Source organism: Cataglyphis hispanica, chromosome 6 (genome assembly GCF_021464435.1).
Source record: "Cataglyphis hispanica isolate Lineage 1 chromosome 6, ULB_Chis1_1.0, whole genome shotgun sequence".
In the NCBI taxonomy this organism is placed as follows: domain Eukaryota; kingdom Metazoa; phylum Arthropoda; class Insecta; order Hymenoptera; family Formicidae; genus Cataglyphis; species Cataglyphis hispanica.
Genome location: NC_065959.1, coordinates 2,431,055 through 2,450,231, shown reverse-complemented (window position 1 = coordinate 2,450,231; position 19,177 = coordinate 2,431,055). Strand labels below are relative to the sequence as shown.

Below are 19,177 nucleotides of genomic sequence, written 5' to 3'. Positions count from 1 at the left end.
CCTTGCATAGGATACGAGGATCCTATGCAAGGACGATACCTCGTCGATGCATTGTTCACGGATATATCGCTTTTCGTTCCACTGATCGCGAAGGATTCTCGCTCCGCGCATCCCGCTTTGAAAATCCAGACGTATCTGAGATACGAATCGGCGCGCTTTTAATCAATAATTCGTCATAAACTTAATGTATTTGTTAATAGCCTCGACATGTAGTCGCAAGTTTCGGCTCTCCATAATCACGTATAAATATTTCTCCGCGAAATATCTACGTTTCGATTATTCGCAGTTATAAATAAAAAATTTCCGTCTAACAATTCGATAAAATAAACGAAAAGAATCCAGATGGCATACCAAGCATATTATTTCAAGAGTGCTACAGAAAGTAAAGAGTCATTAGCGTCTCTTACGAGCATAACAAAAATAAAAAAAAAAAGATAAATTCTAAAAAAAAAAAATGTGTTCCACTAACAAGTACCTCGCTTAAAATGCTGGACTTCTAAAATTGTTCGTCTATTAAAACGCGCTTCTATTCCCCGCAGCTCCGAATTTTTGATATCTTTGAATCATGGACGATGTATTTTGAATATAAAAATCGCCACATTAGATGCGACAGACGAAAGGCAAGTATGAGATGCGGAGTCTGCCAGAAATCGCGGGGGTCTCCGACCTCTCTTTGCGCGCGCTCTCAAAGAATGCGTCGCACGTACGCGGCTTCTTTACTGGAAAACCACCGGTTGCCAGCAAGCTCGTAAACGTACCGGACCATTCGATACCCCGTTGTTTTACTGACGTGGAAAACAGGGCGACACGACGGTGGGCAGGTATCGGAAGGGAGGGAGCGCGCGTCTTTCTTCAGGAGACGCAAAAGGAAGCTCGTCAATCCGTGGTTTCCATAAATGTAGAAATCATCGTATGATATACGCGTGGACTCTCGTGCTCCCCCACGTTATTATAGTTCCTATATGCTATATTATATTATGCGAGAAAAAAAAAAAAAAATGAGATAGCGCCAGAGACGTTTATCAAGACGCATTGAAGGTTCGCTAATTGCGAATTAACACTGGGGTCAGGAAATAATTAGCGTCACAACATTCGCGACTAATCGGAAATTTTTCACGCCCGACCTTTGATCTAGATTAGAATATATTTTACGTCGTGTTATTATAACGTGTCACATGAAATTTAGTATAATTACAAATTAATATACAAGCCGGAGATTTATTAGCATTTATATACGCGCGGATATATCTACAGCCGCTCGCAAATTTGCCGCCTTAACTGCCTAGGCAATCCACTCAGCGTGAAAACGAACATACTTAACACGTTTCAGCTTATTCCGTCGAGCAGACCAGCTGAGAACCAGATTACGCGCGGCGATTAATTAAGTGGCATAATTGGTTACAGCATAGTCAGCCGCTTCAAAGTTTGTGACGCCTCTACTACTAACATCCGTTGTCGAACTTTGAAGATAAAAGACGGTTGCTAAAGTACGATAAGTATTTGACTAATTTTTCACTATCAATAATGTAAATCTCTTTAATTGATTTCTTCTTTCTAATATTCTCAACTCCATATTTCCTCAAAAAATTATATTACTAGAATTAAATTTATATAAAATATATTATTTAAAATAATTTAAATAAAAAAATTTTTTTAAACAAAAATTTGTAAATTTGATTGTATAGTATTTCACAAGAGAAATATCTATAATATTTGTTTTATGTAATATTCAAACCCGGATAATAAATGCCGTTTTTAACGCAGTTTTCGTTTTTCATTGAAATCATAAAAATTGTTCCAGATCATAAAAATAATTGATTTATTCTGCGAGCGAGATTCTATCGACTTTCTACTGTAATTAGAGCAAGAGACGTTTCTCAATAATTTAAAAACATCGATAAATATTAAGGTAGCCCGCGCGTAATATCGTAGCAAGTTATTTGCAGCGACGGAGAATTCGCGATGGAAAGAAAAATCGCTGCTCGCTAGGCGCCACTTCGTATGCAAAATTTGAATATAAATATAGCGTTGACATTCTCTCTCTCTGCGCACGAGTCGATATTGATCGGAAATTGATCCAAAGATAGATCGCGGCTGGCTGAAAATAGCTCAGAGATTTATGCGCGTGGTAATAAAGCACAATCTCTCTACTGGTTTACGCACGCAGATTGGCAGATAAATGCCGAAGTTGTCGGCAGTACACGCCGGTTCTCCCGGGAAAGCGTGATGAATGTGTTTATGCGTAACGAGTAGATATTTTTTTTTTAAACGAGCGCGCTTGTTCATTAGCGACGTTGAGCGCGTTATGCCACTGAAACTAAGAATCTCGGCATATTATTCCTCGTTGAACGATCTCGCGATTGCCAAATGGCGCGAAAAGGCGTTGTAATTATTTACGACGTATAAGAAATTGACAGGTCAACATGTATCGCGATGATCATTTATCGGATCGATCGATTAAACGACACGCAAGATTACCAAGAGATAAAAGATTGCAGTCGATCGCAAAAGGCTTTATACTCGTCACCGACGGCGAGTCGTTTATGGAGAGAAAGCGATGAAAAATAGCGAGAAAAAAGTATGAACATCGTCTCGCGTTTGCAACCATGTATATACTTAACAAAAAAAAAAAATAAATAAATATTATGTATCTTTTTAGGATTCTTCTTGATATTCTTGTTGTTGACTACATGTAGATATAAGTGAGATATATAACAATTACGATAATAATAAATTTACATATCGATTGATAGATATTGCTACAATATTTCATTATCTGGAGACGCGCATTTTGTTTTCAAAAAATTCCTCTGTTGAAAAATTCCACCATAATTATAACGTTCGATGTTTCACGGTAAAAACATCTTTGAGCATCCGTTCTTGCAAGCATCGCGGCGGCAGTTTTACTTCCGACGCGTAACATCTCTTCTTTTACGGATACCATCGCGAACGCAAGAAAATGTATGCAGTAGCTGCCGGAAAAATCATCCAAGAGGAACGAGAGCAAGAACTCGCACACTGGCAAGGACAAACGAAAAATACGTTCTCGCAAAGCAATAAATGGTATGCTCGTTAATTTTACGAGCGCGCAGCTTCGCAATGATCGTGACGCTATCAATTCGTGGGAGAAATTTATAGCGTTGTATTCTCGAGGTAGGCCGGCCTTCTCGTAGTCGTAGCCGACCATCTCTTACAGAAATGAAAAGGAAGAAGAGGAAGGACCTTTTGTCCTTTTAATTTAGATTCCTGCTCTGCCAATCTCTAATTCGACATTGTATACTGAGTCAATAAAATAAAAATCAAATTCAATTATTTAAATTCAATGATTTGTGAAAAATTGATTTTTAGAGCAACACAATTTCTTATTTTTCATTTTCCTAATTAATTCTTCACTTTTTGTAATAAATCATCCCATAAGTCAAGAAAAAAAATTTATTTTTATTAATTATATGCGTGCAACTCTTCTGCTATCTTTTCCAATATATATATATATATAATATGTATGTTGGAAATATTAATCACTATCCCGCATGAATAGCACGATAATTGAGAAGATCTAATATAACAAGTGCGGACTTGAAGCTTGAAAATCACAGCGCGGCTGCAATTATTAACACGTTTAACGTGTGTGCGTAATTTTTTAATATCTGTGCTAAGCTGAAGTAATATTTCTGTTGTATGCCCTCTTCATCTCTCCGTTTTTTTTTTTCGTTTTTTTTTTCAGATTGTGCGAGGAAACGCAGCTGCAATCGCGCGTCTAGTATGTATTAACTCGAAACCCGTCGGAGATAAAGTTATTAAGGAGCGTAATGATGCCATGACAGCCCGGTAATTAAATAAAAACCTGGTTAATATATTATACTCGCTCGCGCGCGTTTGCGCTCGTGAGCGCTTGGCTTGTCGCTTGGCTTTCAGCCTGCCTTTCTTGTACGCGAATCTTTATCGTCGTCGATATCGTCGCCGTTGTCGACGATGATGCTTTCGATTCCCACGTTTTAATAGAAAAGGTAATGCACACACATTCTATCACGCGCGGATCGTTTTATCCGCCATTTGCTGCCGATAGCTTTTCAATAGAATGGCTTATAGATAGTAGAGCAAATTATACGCCTCTCGCTATAAATTTATACGCATCCACGATATATATCGCGTATAAATACGGATATTTATATATACAATATTGGTAAAAAATATTGCATCATCTTCCAAAAATACAGAAAACGCAAAATAAATAAATAAATTTTTATCTCCTTTTCCCTTAGTTATTTTTTTTTTTTTTTACTTATAAAAATATTAAAGCATAAAATAACCAAGAAAATATAACTTGATAATTTTTATATATATATTTGGTTATTTAAAAATAATGACTTTTCTGTTTCCATAACTAATATTTTTCATCGGTACTGTATATCCTATTAAGTGTAAAAATATATGTGTATCGATTGTGAAAATACGATATAATCAATAATTCTTTGTCTATTATGGAAACAAAAAATTTATTCACATATTCGCGAATTATAGTTCGCGGAAGCGTAGTTGTATGTATAATAAGCGTTTTAATTGCCACAGGTCGCGCCTCTCCATGTATTTTCTCACGTGAGGTTCGTCAAACCGAAAGAATGCATCGCGGATGCGTGCGTGTATCCGCGTTTTGACACGCCGCAAGCGTAATTACGGTAAACCTCTCGTTCACCGTCCGCTTATCTCTTCTCTCCGCATCGCGAGCACGTAATCGCAACAATTGCGATCGATTTTACTACCCGCGGCGATGAGTCCGACCGTACTGCCTGCAAAATCCCGCGTAAGCTTTACAAAAACTTGCGCAATTTCACTTACGCGAATCGAGGTATTATTCGTTAATAAACTCGAGCGAACAAATAGCGAACGCGAAATTAATTTTATTAAAAAGACTTTATTGACGCACCGCTTAATGAAAGAACCGAAGGAGAGCATCGAATATCCTACCCAGCGCTCTACTGTAAATTCACGTACACATTCACGTATTACACTTCCTGAATTTTAACAGCGGATATTCATATTTGCACTGGCTCGTTTATTGCATTCGTTCTTTCAGTGTGTGATCTAGCTTTATCTTTTTACAAAATTACATATATCATCGCTCTAAAATTTAGAACTGAGCTATATAAATCTCGAACAAGAGAGAGAGAGAGAGAGAGAGAGAGAGAGAGAGAGAGAGAGAGAGAGAGAGAGAGAGAGACAGTATAATGTTTGCATTCAAGTCCATTTAAAGTACCATAAAGCCTATTTACAGTACCATAAAAATGTTTATAGATTTATCTAAAATCATTTATTTAAAATCACGTCATATATATGATTAAGTAATATCGCCACGAGATTTCACGACTGCAATTAAGAGAAGATCATCGCATATGCGATAATCTATCGAGTCATTAGTATGCCATTATGATACGATAATTGTGCGGATCAAAAAACAATGTTGCGCAATCGATGTATAATCTATTACGAAAGATAATAATTAGCGATCTGTATATGCCTCGATATGCACTTTGCTTGCAAGTTTGTTCTAGCTGCTTAAGCGCCTATTTGATTCGGTGAATATTAAAGAATATTATTAGATACAAAGACCCCTTTTCTCGAAAGAGAGTTTCGATAATCTGTCTTGGCCACGAGTGTAGATAGTTAAGAATGATTAATTACGATATATAATGAGATCCACTGAGGAAATCTGAAAAGTAACACACGCACGATTACGCGTGCACAAAGCGTAAATCCTAAACCACATGTTCTCTCATTTTATCAAGCTGCAATCTGCGCTGCATGCACGGCGGCACTTACTATTACGCGCTATGACAAAGCAGCATTCTGCCTGTCGACGGCATAATTGAATAGGTTAATTGCCGGGGCGCGTTGATGCTCTCGAGGAGTTTCTGAGAACGAGAGCAAGAATAGAAAGAGGGAGCGATATCTGCCGGGCAGAAGGAAATCAGAGAGAGAGAGAGAGAGAGAGAATAAAGGCGAAAGGAAGAAGGGAAGACAGGCGTAATCGCGAAATGATAGACAAGCAAAAATAAAAAGAGAAAACAACGCGATTGTCTAAGATGCAACAGTCTCTCCGAAGATGATCATGCAATGTAAGCAGCTTTCAGAGGTCTCCCTCTCTCTCTCTCTCTCTCTCTCTCTCTCCGCAACCTGAAGAATAAGATCAGTTTTCGTTAACCGCTGGCGAACTGCTGTCGACCTTGCTATTGGAAATTTAACGACGGTTGAAGGCGCAGGTAGATGAAAGTGTTCCGTAATATTCGTTTTGCAGCTGCCAGCTTCGAAATTCAATTTACGATCAAGGCAATATGGCCTCTCGACTGTGGGGTAACTTTATTAAAACTTTCGTACGCTTAAATTGACAGTATCGCACGTGATGCTCCAGAAATGGAATAACAAAGACAGATACATTAGATCTTGGATGACGAGCCATGTGTTCAAACGAACTGAACCGAACGATTCCGAACCGATCGATAGATTAAAAAAGTAAAAAGAAAAAGGGGAAGAAATTGCGAAAAGCTTCTCAAATATTCTATTGTACGAGATATAACTTTCATCGTCTGCTGAGAAGAGAATATATAAAAACGTAAATACGTTTATTCATCTCATAGAAACATCTCTATTTTCATAAAAATGCTCCATATCTTTTTCATCCCATTTGCTCTCTTTCCATCTTGCCGGTTCGAGAGCGGCATAAATCTTCCGTCCCTTCTTAAGCGATCGCGAGGGAAAACAAGCGTGTGTGACATCGAGTGTAACATATGTATTACACTTCATCACTGCATCCTGCCCATTTGTGAGAGAAATCGACACGAAATGTGACACTTCAGATATAGCGCACCTTGCAGATTTCGCGACCTTGTCTTGTCATTTATAAGGTCGTTAACGGCCGGATAACCACGCGGCTCGGTGATCATTACAGTTTTACGATGTATCGCTGACGAAGCTAGCATGCGTGTCAGCTTTGATTGCTTGTTATTGGCAAAGTACGTTAATCGCGTCCTCCATCATAAAAATTTTCGGATACGTTCGAGACCCTCGTCGATGTGACAGACTTTCTCTCGATGGTTCACACACGTGACGTAATGATACTTCATATGTAAAAATAATCCAGGATTGAGATTACATCGTGTTTATTTGCGTGATTATATTTAAAAAATAATTATTTCATGAATAATACATATATCAGTTTATCAGTGTAGCCTTTTCCTCGTGCGGAGTAATTTTTTATTAAGTGTTTACAAATTAACGACAGACATATGATTTCTTTATTAATAGATAATGCAATCTTCTCACAAGGCACTTGTCAATTAATAAAAAATTCAAATAGGAAGCCTTAGTCGTTTTCCTGGAAATTGAATTATCCAATGCATTTTAATTAGCCTTAAGTTGCCTTAATTTAATAACATCGTATAATCTAGAAAGCATCAATGGAGAAGGAAAAATGGGAACATAACAAAAGAGCACTTTTTTACATGCGTATTAAAGAGTCGCTATTTAAAAGCGGAGCATCGCTTGTTTAAAAATACACGATAATTAATTAATGCGCCAAAGTATTTTTTAGCAACACATGGCTCGGTTCTAACACATAAAAGCGCCGTATAAAAGTCCATGAGCGTACTCTACAAAAAAAAAGTAGTCCATATAAAAGAGTATAGTAGAATGTGGTGCGTTGTATAAGACACACGCGCGCCGAGAAAAATGGATGAGAGAAAAGATGAGGGCGATTGAAAGCGGGGTAGCTGGGCTCTCTACAAGAGAGAGAGGCCACTCTCATTGTGGTCGCTCGTGCACAATGCCCTTATGATGTAGGGACGGTTATGGGGTGCCACGGGGTGCGCAAAAACGTCGCCGTCCGGGAACGATTTATCGCGGTCTCGTCTCGCAACTTACGAGAGAAGGGGGAGGGCGAGGGGGAGGGGACAAAATTAAATCGCGTGGGCAGATCATTCTCGTAAGTCGAATAAAGGTAAGATGGACCCGTCGTGTCCGCACGTGGGCACGCCTCGCGATGCACGGACGTTACAGCGAGATTTTAACGCGTTTATGGTCATAACGACTTTGCGATATGACGGTCATCACGTACAAACAAATCTGTCTAATGTGAATGTGTTTTCGAAAGAGAGATCGAACACTTCTTTAAAAGAGAACCTCCGACTATCGATCCACGCACTTCAATGATATACTGTCGGAATTAAACAACATATTTGATGTGTGTGTGTAAGAGTTAGAGTAGAGAAAAGAAGAGAAAATATCTTTAAGATTTTTAAACATAATTTTTTTCTCTCTCCCTCTGTCATAAAAAATGAAGAGATCATTCTTTACTTTGCTGTCCTTCCCTAGCGACTCTCTTGACTCAAGTTGATTTCCAAGAGCTCCTTTATCTCCGCACACTTTTGCATTTACATCTGTAAATAGCGTGGAAAAATTTTTTTTTTTCACACGCACGAATATGCAAAGTCTCCATGTCTGGGATTTTGCGTTGTTACGTTTGATAAAACTCAGACGCGTTAATAAACGCGCGACCTCGGAGCATCTCGCGCCTCTTTGGAGTAGCTTAATTAAATTGCAGACGCGAAGGCGTTGCTTGCGGCGATCATCGACGATGGTTACACGGCGGTTCTTATGCACATAAAGAATTCGAGGCTAAAGTCGAGACTCGCGTGCGCGGGGGCCTTGTCGGCGAGTTACGTGTGATAACTCAATAGCACATCCGAGAGAATCACTTCGAGCGATATCGATTCGCGCCGCACGCGCGATAATCATTGTCTTTGTTCGGTGAACGATGGTTTCCTTTACACTCTTGCCTCTGTCGCTTCCGGTTCGAGTTCTCTTCGAGGAACGTCTCGAAGATGTTAACGAAGCACGTTACAAGTTGACGTCGAGTGGGTCTGGTGTAACTTGAAATGTGCACAATTTTTATTTTAACAAAATGCATTTTTTTTTAATTATTTGGCAAAATTAAAAAAAAAAAAAAAAATAAATAAAAGAAACTTAATAATTTATATAAGATGATCACAAAAAATGTGTATATATGCAATATTTATTTCTTGAAATCTTTTAAAAGAGAGCAAGAAAAAAACGAGAACGATTTTTTGCACTTCTCTTCCAGATAGCATCGTAATAAGAGAAACTGGGATAACTGAATAAACAAAAATGTTGAAAAATTCATTCGACAAAATTAGTAATGCGGATGGTATCGATCCTGTCACACAATGAATAATCAACGTTCCAAGAATAGCTCTTTTCGGCTTCAGTCGTTTCGGTCTCGAGTTCCTTTCGAAGAACGCTCGTGCTTAGCGAAGCCTTTTTCGCGAGAGATATTATAAGCATCCGAGACCGCAGCTGAGCAAAAAAACTTTGACGATACCATCGAAAAGTTGACGCAACGCGATTAAAGCGCAATTAAATGCTTTTGTACGCTCGTGGTGACGTAGGTGGATACCGAAGGCCACGTTCAGCGCGTGGCAAATCTTATATCCTAGTCGATTCCAGAGGATAGAAAGGTACGATCGTAATCACGAGGCGTGCCAAACAAAGGATCATCGACGGCCTGCCTGTCTGAGAGGAGAGAGAGAGATGGCTTGCGCCATTATTGCTACAAACATTTTTGTAAGCCGCAGGTCGCCCCCAGTGTTCGTTACTTTCATTAAGTTGTTGATGCTCGTGACACCGGGGACACCCGGAAAACCCGGGTCGAAAATGCTTGGCGAAATTAAATTACGGAGTAATCACATACACCTTCGTCTTCACGTTTTCGTAATTTTCGTCTTCGCTTTTTTGAGGTTTCCAGGCAAACAAAGGATAGAAAGATGTCAAAGGAAAAATGACTTAACTGTTTAAATTGGCGTATATATAATAATTTATGTGTACGTTATATATATATATATATATATATATATATATATATATATATATATCTCATTAAATATTTTTAAAAATTTCTAGTTATTTTAGAATTATATACATTATACATATAGGACGTTTTTCTTTTTGAATGATATGACATATTATAAAATCGATATGACATATAATACATATATCAATAAATAATTTGTATCCTCGTCGCGAAAATCAATAATCAAGCTAATGACGGATATTATCACAAACAATGTCAAATCGTAATTATTCCATGATGTCGCTCATCGCGACGATGCAAATCGGAGAAAAGAAAAGATTCTTTTTTGATTCCTAGCACACCATTCATCTTCAATAAGCCACGAGCGTTGCAATAAATTTATCGACTCGATTTCCTACTGTGCCACCCGTGGCGATTATAAATCCGCCCACTGAAAGAAAACGCCTGCCTTCGAGGTTGTACTCGAACGTAGGACATGATGGTCATGCTTGGAACACAATAATATTCAGAAAAAAAATATCGCAAAATAAAGGGAAAAAAAATTAAAATTTTAATTTTGTTAAATATACCTACATATGTACAATGATTTATCGATAATTATTTGTACGCTGCCAAAATTTTCTTATCTAAAAAAAAAAAAAAAATTTGAATAAGGATTAAATATTTTACGCTGAAAACAAATCTAGAGAAATTTCGTTTTAAATTATATTATGGAAATCTCCATACGACTAGCTGAGGTGTGAAAGATTCCATGATACGCGAGAGTTAATTAAGATAGCAACCAAGTAAATTTCGCACTCTCCGTAAATAAAACGTAAATTATCCTCAGGCAGAAACCTGACCAAGAATCTTCCCGATACGTTCGTCTATTCCGCTTTATTTGATCCTGGGAACGGGGGGGAAGAGGACAGGGGAGATACAGCGGCATTTGAGAAAGCGGTTACGAGAAACGCAAAGACGCGGGCGTCACGCGCGTGGTCAGCGCAAAACGAAGCCGGCGCGATTACGGTGCGATACGGAGTTGAAGGGGAGGAGGGGGGAGGGGGGAACACCCCGACGAGAGGAATACCTTTCCCCCTGGTGTGCAACGCATATAAGAGAGACGCGGGGAAGCGAAGAGACTAACTCGCGTACGCGCGCGCGTCTCGGCGCGTGCCATAAGCGTCGCCCACGCGCGGAAATATTATCTACCTTCGATTCTGGATGTGTTTCTTTATGTCTGTTTAGAAAAAAAACACTATTTCTATAAACAGAGCCACAACACTACTTTTCACAATATTAAACTGCTTCAATATTAATTTTCTGGCATAAAATACTTTTTTTTTTTTAGTACCTTATAATTTACGGTGCGTGTCATCAATCGATATTATAAAAGAAACAAATCGCAATTATATTTTCTTAACTTGCGAAATGAGCGCAACTCCTATGGCACACTTGCAACATTCAAGTTAGCGGTCCAGCAATCACGACACTGCATCACCTTGCCATGAAAGATAGAAATAAGAATTCTCTCCATGATTCAGATCGATATACGGCGATATTGCACTCAATCATAAATGGATTTTAAACAGACAATGCGCACGGCGCGTGCCAAATCTTCCACGCACGTAAGCTAATACGGAGCTTTTTACATTTAACTTGAGAATCGAAATCGGTATAAAATATTCGGTCGTATATTTTATCGCGATTGTTTCTAACCGAATGACAAGCGTATTATATCGGCAATGTTGGCTTCTATTATGACATCGCGATTCGTAATCGATACAATTAAGTATGGCATCTTTTTTGCAACCTTATAGAAACGCCGCTGCATACCGTTTTTCTTTACGCACGTTAGAAACATAATTTATGATCCTTTTCATTTGTTCGTTCAGACGGACATGGAACTTCCAATTGATTAAAGTGGACGACGAGATATTCTTTGCAGCGTAACGTCGTTGATATGCAAATAAGGGAGCCGTCAGCGGGGATTATATTAAATAAGAGCAGTCTAAAAAGCATATCGCGATCGCGGATGAACGTACTTAAGAGTTGCTGCAAAATAAACGTAATGATATTCTCGCTTAAGGAACCCGAAGGCAAATAATTGACGCAAATTTCTCTCGTGCACTTACGGGCCATTATTACGAAAGATTGCGCCTATCGTCGATAAATACAATAAAGAAAAGAAATTAAGATATCTCAAGACGCACGTATTAATTAAGTTTCTATATTATAAATATTATTAAAATCAATATTATAATTAATGTTTATATACTAAGTGCTAAGAAAAAAGAAAGGGAGAGAAATTCATTAAGAAGCAAGCAATTTTAGAAAACTTGATTAAAGAAGGAAACAGATAAGCGATATCTTATACCTGTTAATATATGCACGATTGCTTTTAAGAAAAATACAAATGGTCGTTCGATAAATCGCTTTCCTCAACCAATATCGTGTCTGCACTGCTCGAGGCCACTCGTCTATCATATTCGGAGGATCCGTGAATGTCGATGACCATCGCGCGGTTGCTGCTGCGCGCGTAACGAGATGCTCGTATGTACATCGAGCATCTACAAGCCAGTACAAGGGTCTCTCTCTCTCTCTCTCTCTCGGTAGAAAATATCGCGAGTTTGCTCGAGACGCGGAGCGAGAATAAATACGTGATTTACCGCGCTTCGCCGAGATTTACGGCATTTGTTCGTCGGTATAGTCTGTCCGTGTGTTGTTAGCCGCTCCCTTTGTCGATAAGGAGAAGAGAACAAGAGTAGCGCAATCGTTTGCTTTACTTTCTCAACTTTCCTAAGTTGCAGGAAATCTTGCGAGAAAATAGTCGCTATCAACGAGGAAAGCCGTACGTGATTGTGTAGATGGATAGATAATTACAGTTTTACGCAGTTTGTTCTATTAAAGAATATATACGAGCGAACGATGCGAAGCCGATGATTAAACCAACTGCGGATTATATTTAAATGGTAGAAAGATTTGAAATAAATGCTCTTTCTCTCTCTCTACGTTAACACCTTCACCTTCACCAGGTTAAGGAAAACAGATTTATTATTATATGTTCTACAAAAAAAGAAAGTATAGAAACTAAATACAAAGAAGATATTTATAATTGTAAATACGTGAAGCTCACGTATGAGTAGTTTGTGCTAATATTGTATTGCGTGATTCTATATTTAATCTTCGAAAATAACGAAAAGTAGCTAAAACGTGACAATATGCCTCTTACACATTTTTAGAAAATAATAACCAAGCTCCGTAAAGTCTACGCCGTCTACGTGATGTTTTGGCGTATTGCAAATCGCACAACCGCCCGCGCGCGCCTTCTTCCTTTCTCAATCGCCATTTCTCTCTCAGTTTCTGATGTGAAACCTTCGTGAATATTTCACACAAGGTGTGTTTTACTGGCAAGGTTCCGCGCGCACGTACAGTTGTATTTTCGCGAAGACGATGCGTACGATTTTTTTTCCACCGTCTCGAACGTCTTTCAAATTTCATGAGCGCATGCATGTGCGCGTGTATTTTAATATTGTCAAAATGAAAAAAATTGTTACGTTAATATAACATGAAAGAATAAGAAAATTAGAAAGAAAATAATAAAGAATTCAAAGAAAATAAAAATATAGAAATAGGAAGATATTCAAGGATTAATTTGTTAATAATCAGAAAATGTGGCAAATATATATTTATGAGTATTAAAATAAAAATAAATAAGAAAGTTAAAAGAGCAATAGAGAACAGACATACTTCGTGGCATTCTTTCAAAGCGCCACCGGTCGAAATTGAATTCCGCTTTCGATGTCAACATAACGAATATATACAAGAATATATACCGTGTCCCACTTCGTTCCCGGCAAGTTTCTACTCTCGGGGGCGGTGTATAAAACGGTTTTTTATTCACGCTTCGATAATCATCGGGGCATCTCCGCGCTTTCGAGTCCACGCCACAAACGGAAATGATGGAACGCGAGGATTTCATCTCGCATCACGTAGGCGTGTAGAGTCCTGATCGTCGCGTGGCAATTAAGGAAAGAGAAGCGAGCGAGGAAAATGCAATCGACCGTATATAGCGAATATCCGATGCCCTCAATCGCAGCTTCGTTTAGCGACGCGAAATTAATTAAACAAATACAATCGGCGGTTTACGCTTTGCCGCGTGGAACGCATTGTCTGGTGTAGACATTGCGAATACCGCTGTAAAACGGCAGCTGTAAAACGGCAAAAAGGCAATTATCGGTGGCGCCAGCTCGCGCACCAGTCAAGCCACGCGACACAGAAAGCATGTGTGTATAAATTTATGCGTCGGAAACCCCTGAGGCGACGTGGCGCGACGGCGAAACGCAGCAAGAGGGTGCGACGAGTGAGAGTGACAGGAAAATCTTGACGTATGATGAAAATTCTATTGGGAAATCAGCCTTGGGGGCTCTTCTTATCCTTGCGAAAATTACGGAGGCTTGCACGCGACGCGTCATAAATTCTACATAAGAATCTTACGCGAACTATCCGATGTTAACAAAATTTATAAAAAAAAAAAAAAATTTATGCTAGCTCTTAACTGTTCTCACGATTATTTTCCGATTAGGCGCGTGCAATTTGGATCCAAGTTAATCCGCATACATTATTAAAGCATTAGCACTAGGAGTGGATTGTTCTCTTTGCTAACTTTACCGATATTTTCTTCTCAGAAATGTTTCGTTCTCTTTCTACAATCGCTAAATGTAATTGCCATTTTATGTTCTGTTTACATCGTTGAGTACATTGCCCGCGGATTCCGATACATTCTTTATAGACTGCCGGTTGAAACTTATCTCTCGGAAGGAACGGTTGTTAATTTCGCGAAATACTCTCGTATTATCTCGGTAAGAAAAATTGTTACATACACCGCAAAACGCGTCTCGTAAAATCTCTTTCGCGCATTACGAGAGATATAAAGAATTACATAAAAGCAATTTAAGTGGATCGCTTTCCGTAATGGAAATATCCGAGGTCGATACCCGGGGAAGAGAGGACTATTTTCCACGTGAATCGATCCGATTTAACGAATCGCAAACAATCGCCATCGGATTTCTCAGGAGCGGAACGAAAGTAAACGCTTTCGAGAACGTACAATGCGCTACACTCGACAAGCTTTTGCACCGGGATAATTAAAGAAGAATCGCTTTGTCATTTTCGACGTGTGATAGGGCACTTAACGAGCCCGTTTGCAATCTGCGCCCCTGCGTACTCGGGGTTTAATTAGAGCCTTGCGAGAAGGCACGCAGACGCGCATCAATTTGCGATAATTATATTTCACGCTGAAAAACAATGTACTATTTTAATCTTTACTTTTCCGCCTTTCTCCTTCGAAAACAAAAAAAAAAAAAAGACTGACTCTCTTAAAACACGAATCCCACAATTTCAGAATGTTGAATTTAATATCGCCTCATATCATATTTTCTATCTCTTTTGTCTTTTGCCGAATACAAAGCGAGTCGTATTTAGCTCCTCGATGCATATTTTACCATATTCAGATATTCTACCGTTGCTATTCTCCGACGGTGTGCAAATAATACCGTTACAGGTACGTGTCTCGTACAAGCGTATCGTATATAGCCGGTGTCATTGCCTTCCGAACAAACTTTTTCCTACAATTTCTTTCGCGTAACCGAGAAGTGTTTCTCGCGTCAAATGTTTTCAAGATCTCATATCGAGCCGTTGATGTTCGTCGCGCTTTAGCGATCCGATACCGTTATAAGTAATACCGTGTGCGCGTGAACAATGTGGACAATTACATTACGTTTAGCCGCGACGATACCCACGCAACGACGAAAAAAATCCGTCGCCGACTCGGCGATGAAGAAAGAGAGACCGTGGCGGTATCGCGCGACTATTATTCGCGCGCTGATCATTAGCGAGTGGGAGAAATTATCGTAGAGCGGGACTTGAAACTCCCTCGCGGGAAGTTCTCGACAATCGAATCGTTTGTTTTGAAAAGTACGCGTGAGTCAGTGCAATTGAATTTCACAACAGAGAAGACAAAGGCTAATAAGTAAGGATAAATAATGTTCGTGGTCTTCGTAGAAGTCGGCATTGGTCAAGAGTTAATATTTTATAAGCACGTTATAAAAACGATGAGTTACCTCGACGCCTCGATCTTTTCACTCTCTCTCTCTTTTATTCCCGCCTTTGCTTTCTCTATCGACGAAGAAAAATATATTTTACACGCAAGCGATCATTAAACATCGAGTTGAATTAAACAAAATATTCGTTAACAGCTGACTTTCTAATCCCGTTTTATTATGACCAATGCATGCAATAACGTACGCATACAAATAGCACTTTCGCAAATAACAATAAATCTGTGTATCAACCCACGGCGTGCGCCATGCCGTCATTATTAAAAGCGAGAGATTTAAATCCCCGGGAATTCAGATTGCGTGGAAAGCAATCGCGAACTCGCGGAAAGGGAAATATGTATCTCTTATATTACGTAGGTATTATCAGCGTACACATGTGCCGCGTTCGTTGTTTTGTTTTCCCCAGTGATTGTTCTCTCTTTCTCTCTCCCTCTTTATCAAGCGAAATGATTCGCCGCAGACTCGCAAATTATCATAACGACATTCCGAGGCTATCACCAATGCCGTATGCGCGTTTGCGCGAGGAAAACGACGATAAGTAGTCTTAATTATTATATTATTTTCATAATTAATAGAAAAACATGCGATCTTTGATTTTACGCCGACGTAATTTTTATCAGCAATCTAGATCACTTTAATCAATATTACAAACGCTCTCTTAATAATAGTCTATTATTAAGCAAATCATTTCAAGACACAATAATATAAATATTATCCTAAATATATTAATAACATAAATATTAATCCTAATAATATAAATTATATTCTATCGTATATTATATATGAGATGTAAATGATATTATGTAAATTGCAATTATTAAAATTATCTTACGTTGTCATCTGTCGTACTATTCAGATCGACAAGAAGGACAAAGCACTGTCTTTCTCTGGCCGTATTCCGCATTCCGCATTCGGATCCGCGCGCGACACGAAACGTGACGGTACCATGGGAGAGGCGCGGGAAACCGTAACGAAATCGTGATGCAGCTTAATATAGACCGCACGATTATTGCGAAACTGTCGCAGCATCCGCGACCGCGGGGGGCTCCGTGAAACCGCATCGTTCAGCGAAGCAAGTACTTTACGTGCAAATGGATATCATACGACGTTGTGGCACGCCAGAGATATCTTCTTGCGCGTCTTCCTTCTCACGATTTCGACGCCCGCGCGTCTTATTAGACGAGAAAAAACAGAGATGCCGTAGCAAGAGAGAGAGAGAGAGAGAGAGAGAGAAAGAAAGCCGCTGAGAGCGCGTACGGGATGCCAGAGACGATCCCCATTAAGCTCATTAAGATTCGAGTCGGGGTCGCTGTATAAGATTTTCCGCGCGGTTTCCGTTTGACGGGCGTGGCATCTGTTCTCCCATATAGGTGACCACACGTCCCACATCTTCGACACGATCTGCGTTTTCTCTGCCGGAGCCGCGAATGCGCGATAATCGAGAGCCGCGAGAGCTCGCCTACGTGTAACTGTACATTGTGGGTCATTGCTTGTGATAAGTAGCGCCCTGAATGTCCGACATTTTTTGCCAGATGTTAATGGGCTGGCCTGCTCTCGGGTATAGACACCGTGCGCGCGACACATACGTGCGATGCGTGTGTGTAAAGATATATTTTCCTTATCGATTAGCCATGCCTATATCCGACACGTCGACATCGTGGAGAAGCGGTTACGGACGAAATTAAATTTGCATAAACGTCCACGGTCGCTCGATTGCTCGACTCGCTACGGATTTATGCGCGTCTTCCGGGACGGAAATGTGTGCGATTGGAGAGGGCGGGTTAAATTTACTCCTTCCCGGGGAAAATTTCACCTACTTCTGATGATTACGCATGATTTCACGCGTGGAGATTTCGATCGCGCATCATTGCCGATCTCTCATGGTCGATACGACGTATAAAGAAACGTTTCTCTTTAATGCTTTCCCGTTAATAACATTCTTTGACGAAATCGGCTTCTTCTCTTCTGAACTTAATGGAAAACATCATTATGGAGTTATTTACTACCGGAAATTATTCCCTTGCTGAATTAGACTGAAAGAATACGAGGCGAGGAAACTTTACTTTTCCAATAATTTCAAGCGAATTTTGCTTGACCTCTCGGAGCGTAATTTAATATTCTAAGAGAATTCTAAGATTACAGTAAACGATCGCTAATTAATAAGCTTCCCTTGTAACTGCGAATAAACGAGAAATAAATAAATAAAGTCGTCTCAAATTTTATTTTATGTATTTTTATTTATCCTATCTCTTGTCCATCGATATTTCTACCTATATTCCATTTTATTTTTTATTTTATATTTTATCAAAATATCTGATGCACATTGCAGTTTTTTTATTCTTTATTTTATATTCTATCTTCATATTTATTTTTTATTCTACATCCTCTATCAAAATGTCTATTATACAGTTAAAAAAAAAAAAAACTAATATTTTTCCAATCATTTTGATGCTGAATACAATCCTGTTTTTCAAATTAATCCATCAGGTCACAATTTTGAGAAATTTGCGGTTGATGTTACAAGAAGAATTATTTTAACGTATTTTAAAATATTGTGTAGTTTCGGAATAATCGACACAAAATTTTTTTCTAAATCTTTTTCTGATGTTCGAAAAAAATTACTTTTTATTGAACAATGTTATCTGTAGATAGAGTGATAATGATGAAACATTTTGAAAATATTTATTGTTAACAAATTGATATCTCAAAATACAAGTGTAAAGTCTCGATCGATCGCGGCTACGTGCAAGAATGCACGTCAATTAGTCGATTTTCGCAGATCAGTCAGCGGTGTTTTTAATGACAGCGCAAAATTATACGTTTTTAGATGAATGAAACAAATTTTTACCCTACGTTGTGAGAGTGCTTCCGTTTTCGAGATAATCGCGATTATAGAGACCCGTCGATCCTGTTCGTATAGGTAACGTGAAGTATCAGTGGGTATTATCGCTTCGCTGTCCTCATCTTTTATCATCTATTACTCGAATGAATCGCGATAAAGTAATTAACGGGATCGCGAAATTATCAACATCGAGCGGTTATCGTATCCGGAACGAGATTCGAGATTGTGATTCTCGCTCAAATTACAGGCAAAAACTCGACGAGCTATCCTGTAACGCTTGCAGCTATCGGATTTTATACGCGGTAACCAATTTGGTTAAATGATGAGATAAAAGAGTGCTCCGCGAGTACGATTAGA

The 19,177-nt window shown here is 39.0% G+C and overlaps 1 protein-coding gene across 2 annotated transcripts in view; it reads right to left on the bottom strand.

Moving 5' to 3' along the window:
• The window catches only part of LOC126850179 (semaphorin-5A), an 84,990-nt gene that overhangs the window by 33,788 nt on the left and 32,025 nt on the right, over positions 1 to 19,177 (bottom strand). The window lies entirely within an intron of this gene.